This window comes from Xylocopa sonorina, unplaced genomic scaffold, assembly GCF_050948175.1.
Source record: "Xylocopa sonorina isolate GNS202 unplaced genomic scaffold, iyXylSono1_principal scaffold0130, whole genome shotgun sequence".
In the NCBI taxonomy this organism is placed as follows: Eukaryota; Metazoa; Arthropoda; class Insecta; order Hymenoptera; family Apidae; genus Xylocopa; species Xylocopa sonorina.
In genome coordinates this window covers 315391-325327 of record NW_027490201.1, presented here as the reverse complement: position 1 = coordinate 325327, position 9937 = coordinate 315391, and the positions used below count along the sequence as shown (strand labels likewise).

General features: G+C 54.3%; 1 non-coding gene across 1 annotated transcript; it reads right to left on the bottom strand.

The window, feature by feature from the left end:
- Nucleotides 1–3752: 3752 nt before the first annotated feature.
- Nucleotides 3753–3907, bottom strand: LOC143432391 (5.8S ribosomal RNA). Its single transcript, XR_013103003.1, has one exon. It is a non-coding gene; the product is annotated as a 5.8S ribosomal RNA (ribosomal RNA).
- Nucleotides 3908–9937: the final 6030 nt, after the last annotated feature.

Genomic DNA, 9937 nt, shown 5'->3' with positions numbered 1-9937 from the left:
TCGGGTGTCTCACCTGCAGGACCGCTAGATTTTCAACTTCTCTTTAGGCAGTTAAGGGGGGGGGGGGGTTGAGGTTATTCTCGCATCCCAAAGCATTATAAAGCATAGAAGCAGATAAGTATAATGCCATGCATAATTGCTTACAGCTTATTTAATTTGCATCGTTGAAATGAGATGTGCAATCGCATGGTGTAATGCTTTAGGTATCTATTGCTTTGAGACGCTGACAATATGAAACCCCATTCCGCTGGAAGAAACAGCAGAATTCACAATCGGTTGCTGTGTAGGAGCAAACAAGTATAATAACATGAATAGAAGATAACATGTTACATACTTTACCATCTTCGGAATACGGAATACCACCAAGGAAATACGTTTGTTTGACACGTAGAAACTGTGAAGCGCGATCCCGCTTTATGGATCCCTTCTATTGACATTCATTAAAAGTGTAGAAGCATATAAGCATATTGCTATGCATAGAAGGTTACAGGTTACTTACCTTGAAACGTTGAAAAGAGATGCGATATCGCATTGCATGCAGGCTACGAACTCTAGTGCATTGACAAGTAGACCCATTAAAGCGCAATTCTGTTGCATGGACTGCGGACTTCACATTCTAATGAAGTATAATATATCTGATATTATCTTATCTAAGCATAGTGCATGCATATAGGATTCCATCTTACTTACATTGAAACGCTGAAATGAGATGTGCTATTGCATTGCATGGAGCATTAGAAATATACTGCTTTGACGCGCAGACACTATAAAGCGCCATCTAGTTGCATAGAACTGTAGAATTCACATTCTTTCAAATCGTAGAAGCAGGCAGACATAACTCTATGCATAGAAGAATATAACTTACTTACTTTGGAACGTTGGAGTTATACAGCATCAGAACTATATTACTTCGATACGTAGACTTTTAGAAACGCTATCTCGTATCAAGGAAGTGTGGGATCTATATTATTTTGAAGTGTAGGTGCAGATAAACATACCGCGTTGCATTGAATATTACAACCTATCATGAAACATTGAAATGAGATGCGACATCGCGTTGAATGAAGTAACAGAACTCTATTGCTTCGACAAGTAGATATCTAAAAGCGCTATCCCTCTGCAAGGGAGTGTAGTGTTCACATTCTTTTGAAGGGTAGAAGCAGATAAGCATAATGCGATGCATAGAGCTTTACAACCTACTTACTTACTTTGAACCGTTGATACGAAATGCGATATCACGTTTTATGAAGCATTAGTACTGTATTGCATCGATTTGTAAACATTTAGATACGCTATCTCGTAGGAAGGAAGTGTAGGATTTATATTCTTTTAGAGTGTAGTGTGACGTCAGGCGTAGCGCCTGCCACCCATCAGCCTCTTTGCCGCCTCCAGCATCAATCCCTGCACGCAGGCAACCTGCCGTACACGCCTGCAGATCCAGCAACCAGCAGCGTTCGCGTGCGTGCTAGTGCACGCGCTCACTCGCACTTTTACGCATCGCCTTCTCGTTTCCATCTACGAGTATCCGCGCCTCCCTCGCATCGATGACTTCGTCTAGAAGGAAGAAGTCGTAGCCCGTCACCAGAATGGGGACTGTTCCCCATTTTAAGGAACCTCGAGACCAAGGCAGTCGAGGAACCACCTGCTAACAGCTGGCCAGGCCCGGCGCCGACGCAAAGTCTGTTCCACCGGGTAGTTTGACCGAGCTTGCGGCGGGCTAGACGCACGTACATTCGAGAATGGACTGGTTGCGGCCCGATACCGTACGTGTACCGTCGCGCAGCCGGCCGGGCGACCGAGGGTCTGCCACGTGCGCAAGATTGCGACGCCACAGGCGCCCACTCGGGCCGTAGACCGACGCGCAACGGGTCACGACGTTCTACTAGGGGAGAAGTGCACGACTACATCACCGGAACGTTCGCCGACGACGGCGTGCCGCTCGCTGTGGAACCGCGATGGTACCACCGGGGCATCGCGCGCCATCGGGAGCCAGTATCGTCGTCGATGAATCTCTCCATTTGATCATTTGGGTTTCTCAGGTTTACCCCTGAACGGTTTCACGTACTCTTGAACTCTCTCTTCAAAGTTCTTTTCAACTTTCCTTCACGGTACTTGTTCGCTATCGGTCTCGTGGTCGTATTTAGTCTTAGATGGAGTTTACCACCCACTTAGGGCTGCACTCTCAAGCAACCCGACTCTAAGGAGAGATCCTCCCGAAACGCGTACCGGTCGGTACGGGCCTGGCACCCTCTGTGGATAAATGGCCCCATCCAAGATGGACTTGGACGCGGTTCATTGTCTCAGGATAAACGGATCCTCCCGAACACTAGATTTCCCAGCGGCGGAACCGCCGGATTCAGTGTTGGGCTCATTCCTGTTCGCTCGCAGCTACTAAGGAAATCCTGGTTAGTTTCTTTTCCTCCGCTTAGTAATATGCTTAAATTCAGCGGGTAATCTCTCCTAATTTGAAGTCGTCTCTACGTGACGCACGAAATTCATTCGTGCCATCGAACTCGGTTACGGAGAGAAGGTAAAGAGATTCGTATGTATAATATATACAAGATGAGGAGAGAGCATCGGCGAACGGGGACGGCAGACGACGAAAAGAACTTTCGTCCATCTCCGACACAGCGATCCTTTGATTTACCGCTCGAGAAACCGGCGAGAACTACACGCACCTCTTCGTTGTTGTTCTCGTCGAGGCGTTTTGTGCACCTCGCCAATGTCTTTCGTGTGTCGGTATTTCTTTTATATAAGATTCGTAAAAAATATAAAAAAAATGTGAGACTCTCGCTAGACGACCAAGCTACTGGCGTTTCTTTAACATCCGTCCTCTTTATCATCGTAGCTGCGAACGATCAACACCGTTTATACTCTCCAGCGGTTCCAACATCTGCGCGTAACACGCAGACATCGAAACGGAGCGGCTCCTTTTCCCCCGATTTTATTACCCTGATCCTTCAAAACGAAGGACACGCCGAGTTGGAGCGCCCTCACGAATAACGTTACGACATTACAGCGCAACGACGGCCTATGTTCGAGTGACATTCCGCGCGAGAGATCTTTTTTTTCCCTCGCGGAACATGTTATACACACGCGGAGAAAACAGAGAGAACGGGTTATTTTCATCGAACACCCTGGGGCTGTACGAGGAGAACTTCGAACGATCGGATGCGCATCATCGTCCCTCGCGTTACGACGATGTCGCTCTCTCTCTTGTATATCTCTTCTCCCTCGACCGAGTATTCTTCCTCGGTCTTGCGGCATGAAAAAAATTCATTTTAAGCGATGTCGGGCGCGCGCATGTTCGTATCGTGCGCTAAAGGCAGGCGAAGGCGATGCGTGTGGCGGGTGCGCGAATTCGGAACGCGGAACAAAATCGGCGATCGAAACACGAAGCGGTTCTCCGTGGGCGATCGTCTGTTTAATGGACGACTCACGACGCCACGAAGAACTCACGCGAGTTCGTGATCGACACACCGTCGAGTTCCATGAACACGATTACGCACGTCGCACGCGCACACACGTTGCCAATCGCAGATTGCCTCAGCACGGCCACAGACGACTCGGACGAACGTCCAACGATCGCTTGTACGTCGCGTATCGCTTCTCTTCTTCCCTTTTTCGGTGCCGCCCGAACTCAGAAACGTTCGTAATTTAATTCGAGAATGAACGACGGTGGGCAGATTCGAGCACCGTGGGGAAAGAAGATTCGACGAAACGCAACGCAAGCAGTATTTTGGTTACGTGAACGACCCTCAGCTAGGCGTGGTTCAGGAATTGTATCCGTGGACCGCAATGTGTGTTCAAAATGTCGATGTTCATGTGTCCTGCAGTTCACACGTTGACGCGCAATTAGCTGCGTTCTTCATCGACCCACGAGCCAAGTGATCCACCGTTCAGGGTAATCGTACATGTATATTTTATTGATCTTTAAGTCTCTTGGTACTAAAGTTCGAACAAGTCGATACCCAATCGTCTCCAGTGAAAGAGACGCGGGCTTCGCCGAACCGTGGCGACTTTCACCGCTCGACGGAGGTCGAGGCAACACGATATATCGGTCCTACGGATGAAACGCATACGCCGATGGTTGGCGCGTAATGTCTCCCTCAAAGTTACGAAAAATGCACACGCGCGTCCAGGTATGAAGAAAAAAAAATCTTTCAAAAATTCGTTAGGACTCCTCCGCGTACCAGCAGCCTCGAGGCGGTCTTTTTCCTCCCGACAAAGCGAAGCGAGCATAAATTGTTCGAGCTCGCAACGGCGGGATTACAGACTCTCGACAACGAGGACAACGGGCAACGCGGAATCGTCCCCCCTGGAATAAACGTGCGCGTCAAACTAAGAAGAAAAAAATCAAACACCCAGCGGCGTATTGCTTTCGAGATCGGCAAGACGCTCTCATTCGAGTGAACATAATAATGTTATCATCGATGGGACACTCGTCGCCTTCGTGCACAGTCTCGAGGCGGTCTATAAAAGCTTTCCTCGGCAACGCGAAGCGAGTATAAAATTATTCGATCTCGCAACGGCAGGTTTTTCTCAGAGTCTCGACAATGAGGCTTAGCGCGAGCGACGATTCGTCCCCTCCGAACAAACGACGACGACGACGGTCTCTTCAAAATTCCAATACCATCTAGTCGTGTCGATTCCAACCAGGCTGAGATAAACGAAAAAAATTCATACATTCGTTAGGACACTCTACCGTTCACCCCACACAGCCTCGAGCGGTCTATATTTTTCCCGACAACGCAAAGCAAGCAAGTAAAGTTCGATCTCGCAGCGGCGGGTTTCAAGACTCTCGACAACGAGGTTATGGGTGAACGGCACGGAACGGATCCCCTCTGAGCTCAACGGAACAATTCTGCGAGTGGAAAAACGGCAAAGTGCCAGCGGCGTATTACTTTTTGAAAAAATGGCATAAAAAAGCGGACCCGACGAGTTCTCGATTACGAGAACTCGAGGGGTCCGCTAATGTACCGTAAACAACGACCGGGTAAATGGAAAAAAAATTCGTTGGGACGTTCGCTGGTTGTACAAGCCTCGAGAAGCGGTCTATATATTCACCCGACGACACGAAGCGAGCATAAATGATTCGAAAGCTCGCAACGATCGCTGGGTGTCTTAGACTCTCGACAACCGAGGCTATTGCCGACGAATCGTCTCCTCCGAAAGGAACAGTACGATCGACCATCTTCAACAGGTTACGCGCGACGACACCACGCACGCTCCTAGCACGAATTCAAACCCCGTACAACGTGAAACTTAAACTCAAATCCTGTATAACTTGAACCTTAAAATCGAACCCCGTATAATTTGAACCTTAAAATCAAACTCCGTATAACATGAACCTTAAACTCGATACCCGTATAACTTGAACCCAGAATAACTTGAACCTAATATAACTTGAACCTCATCTAATAAAACCAAACCTAAAACTAGCCTCTTTTTAACGTGGGGAAATCCTCATGGATCTCCCGGAGCTGGAGAACTGCGGGGGTATGTCAGACTCTTACCGGCTAAAACCCCACGGTGACCGTCCTCGGCGCTGCTGGGAGGGGACCGGGAAATCTGGACGAAGACGTCCGGTCCCCTCCCGCGCCGGGATCCTCCATGGTGACTGGGAGGACCCCCTTCCCGGAGAGGAGTGTGGTCGAAGAGACATACTCCCCCGTCCGAGGAATGAGCGATGGCTGGATCACGCAGCCACCACTCCCGTCCCGGGGGACGCGTGCAATGGTTGGTACAATCCCCCAATCGCACCGACCGCGCCTCCCGGACGACACCCGTGCAAAGATGTGGGGCACGACCTAAGTGGTCCACCCCGCACGGGCGTCGTCGATGCCTCGGGCCAGGCGTGGCCCGGACGCACTAGGTGCCCCTGGTGCGTCAGACTCGATATCATGGCCCGACAAATGCCGAATCGTGGCCCCTGAGGCGTAATGGCTACCATCACGGCCCGTAGGCGCGGCGATGGTGGCGAAGTCCCGCCCCCCGAAGGGTTCTTGGGAGCGACCTCCACCCGAAGGTGGAAGACTCTAACCCCCCCCCCCCCCCCTTCCGTGAGGCGGAACGGGGCAAACGTCTACGACGCCGACCCCGCAGGCGATGTCGAGCTGGCAGGGATTGCTCCCTAACCCGCTCGGCGGCTTCCTTCGCGACGATGACCTCCTCGCAAAAGGAGATCATGGCCTGCCAGACGCTCCCGCGACCAAGCATCCCCGATAGAATGCTCGCCAACGAGAGGTCCGGACCCACCTCCGCCGCTAACACCCAACGCGGCACCCCCAGGCTGGACACTCCTGAAGAGTGTGCCGCGCCGAGTCCTCCGCGGCGCCACGGTGGTGGCGGAACGTCAGCCGCTCGTTGCTACGACCTACCCATCTATCTAAGATGGGCAGGATCGCCTCGACGGTCCAATGGGTTCCGTGACGAGACAGATCGTCTCGCCACTTTGACATGGTGGACCGCCGGGCCTGGAGCCTAAGCTCGTCCCGACTTAATGTCTCCCCTGGCGGGGTGGAGTCCTGACGCTCAGGATGAAGACGCCCATAAAGGTAGGCGTCTTCGAGCGCCAGGAACTCTAAAGGTGGCAAACCCGCCAGGGTGGTGGCCGCCTCATAGGACACTGTACGGTAGCCACTTATGACGCGAATGGCTGCCGACAATGCGTCGGCTTAAATGGGGGTACCGTACAGTGCCACACTCCTCATTACACCACAGTAGAGGCAGCGCACCCGCTCGTCTGGACCGCCAAGGTTGGGCATCATGCTACTCAAATGGGTCGTGAGTTGGCCCAATCTGACGGTCAGACGAGCGAAGTGCGGGACGAAACTGCAGGAGCCGACCAGGTAGACACCAAGATATTTAATATCCTGGACCACCCGGACGTCGGACGACCCGATCCTCACCAGACATGGAGCTGAAGTGCCCCTCCTACGAGGATGGAAACAGACTATTTCCGTCTTCTGAGGGGACAACTCCAACCCCATGCCCCGAATCCGCGAGGCGATGGACGCAACAGCGACCTCCGCTCGACAGATGGTCCTCCCCAAGTCCCTGCCGGTGGCTAACACCATAGTATCGTCGGAGTAACACGTTAAGTGTACGCCTGCCAACAGGGAGACCCGCAGAGCCGTGTCCGTACCTCAGGTTCCACAATAAAGGGCCTAAGACGGACCCCTGGGGTACTCCACGGCTGATGTCACGCCTGACAAACCCATTGCGACCACCGTAAATGATGGCCCTGTCCCGGAGGTAATCACCGACCACCATCCGCAGGTGAAGGGGCACCTCGTGACTATCCAGGGCCCCGCGGATGGTCACCCACGAAAGGGAGTTAAAGGCATTCTGAATATCTAAGGATACTGCCAAAGCAACTCCCCCCCGGGACGTAGCCGAGTCCGAGAGGGACTTGACGCGCGAAATCGCGTCGATGGTCGACCGTCCCTCCCGGAAGCCGAACTGGCACTCGGCCAAGTTGGGTCCTACACGAGACAGGTGCTGGACAAGGCGACGCTGTACGATGCGCTCAAAGAGCTTACCGACCTCGTCCAGCAACACGATGGGCTTGTAGGCGGAGGGCGACTGCGCGACCCTGTTGTCCTTCTTGAGGAGAACCATCCGTTCACACTTCCACCGAAGTGGAATCGTCCCCGTCTGGAGGCAGGCGTTAAACAGCCTGTACAGACGGGGATCGAGGACGCTGAGTGCCATGACCCAGGCACCGCCAGGTATGCCATCAGGGCCGGGGGCGATGTTACGCTCGCTCATGCGTCTGACGGCATAGGCCAGCTCCTCCCCGGACACCTCCAGCTCCTGTGACCATAAGGCACGGTCGATGGTGTAAACGAGGGCCAACACCTCCCCAGAAGGGAACAGGGTGCCGACCACCAGCTCCAGGAGCGGAGGGTCCATCGTCTCCGCGAGTAGAGACGCCCATGGACGTAACTTGTCCATGACAATTTTATTAGGGCGCCCCCACGGATCTTCACGGAGCTTCGAGAGAAGTCCGTCCCAGGCCTGAGCCTTGGTACTCCTGATGACCAGCTGCAGCTGTTTCGTAAGCGTACGATATGATTATACAGCTGTGCCGTTCTCGTCGCGTCGGTTGTGTGTCGACGCCTCGCCCGGGTGTACTGGCGGCGAGCGACCCCGCAATCAGTGTGAAGGCGCTGTATAGTGTCATTCCACCAGTACACCGGGCGGCGGGGCGGATTGGAGCGGACACGTTGCATCCCCACGTCGCAAACAGATGACATGATGTCCGCGAACCAATCCGCCTCCGCGTTCACATCCACTGGCTCAGCCGGAACGCCCGGCCAGGCCACTGCGAGAACGGCCGCCATCAGGGCGTCCTCATCCAAGCCCCTAGGGGCCCACCTCTCCTGGTGGTGTGCTGATGGGCGGGTCGGGGGAGGCGTGGAGACCTATATGCGTATGTACGCATGATCAGAGAGAGTCTGCACGTCGTCGACCGCCCACACCGATACACGGCGCGCGGCCAGGGCGTTGACGAAAGATAGATCGACGATGCTTTCGTCCTGGTACCGTACGCACGTGCTGGCTGAGTCCTGATTTAATAACCAGAGACCCAGGCCAGCCGCCCAGTCCAATACCGAGTGACCCCTCTGGTCCGTCCTCGGGGATTGCCACGCGGATGCGTGAGCATTAAAGTCCCCGAGGGCGAACACTGGACGATCTGCGTGCGAAGAAACAATATTCTGCAGCTCGTCCAGTAAGATGTCGAAACGACTGAGGGGCCATCTCGGTGGCGCGTACACGCCCACTATCAGACAATCGGCCCAGTCGACCGCCACGAACCCGTGGCCGCGCGCAACGAGCGCTATCGGCTGGATCCGTGACGGGACCGACTGGGCGACCACCACGGAGTCCTCCAGGTCCCCAGCCCAGGACGGGCGCTGGAGAACTCGGCACGGCTCCGCAGCGACGACCAACTCAACCATGCCACCGCAGAGAGCCTGAACCATTAGGCCCTGTGCTGCAATGACAAGGTTGAGATTGGTCTGGATGATGTGACCGTGAGGAGGCGTGAACGTTAGGCCGTGTCCATGGCGTCCCCCCGGCCAACATCATACATTTGAGCGGGATTTGCGGCCCGCTCGACCTCGTCCCCAGTGTCCACAAGTCTGGAACATCCCACGGTGGAGGATGATGCGGACGCACCACCCCCGCTGGAACGTCCCACGTTATGGACTTTATGGACACTGGGGATCTTGGTCCTCTTATCACTTTCCTTCATGCCCTTCTGCGCAGCCGGCGACGGCTGTGCCCCCTTGCCGCTTCGGCGGGCCTTAGGCGGGGAGCAAGCTTTACCCCCCGTTTTGTGATCCGCGGGCCGCTCTGCCTCTTTGCAGATGAGGCAAACAGAGACGGAAGCGGTACAGAGGCCCGCCTGGTGGTCGGTCTCACTGCATCTGTAACATAGGTGAGACCGATCCACCATCGCAGTGCATCGCTGCTGGACATGACTCAGCTCCCAGCAGCGGTAGCACTGCTCCGTGCGGGGTTTCAACACCACTACGCGGGCATCTGCCCACCCCACCCGGATGCGGCCAGCAGCGACCACTTTCTTGGCCGCTGCCAGGGGGCACTGCACCCAAAGGGTGCCGAGCCCTCTTGGTGAAGACCGGATCAACCCGGTCTTCACCTCTTCTACCCGACACCCTCCCGTGCCGGCTATGACCTCGGCCACCTCAGACGAGGTGACCGAGTCGTCCAAGCCGAGGACGCGAAGGTCAGCCTTTTTACTCAGCCTGGCCACAGTTACACCGTCGCCGGCCAACGTCACACTCAATTTTTCGGCCAAGGCTAACGCCTTGGCTTCCTTATCAGGACCGGCAATCTCCAACAGGAGACCGCTGGTCCTGGAATTCTTGGGGCGGACAGAGTCCACCCCAACCTCAGAGAGTTTTAC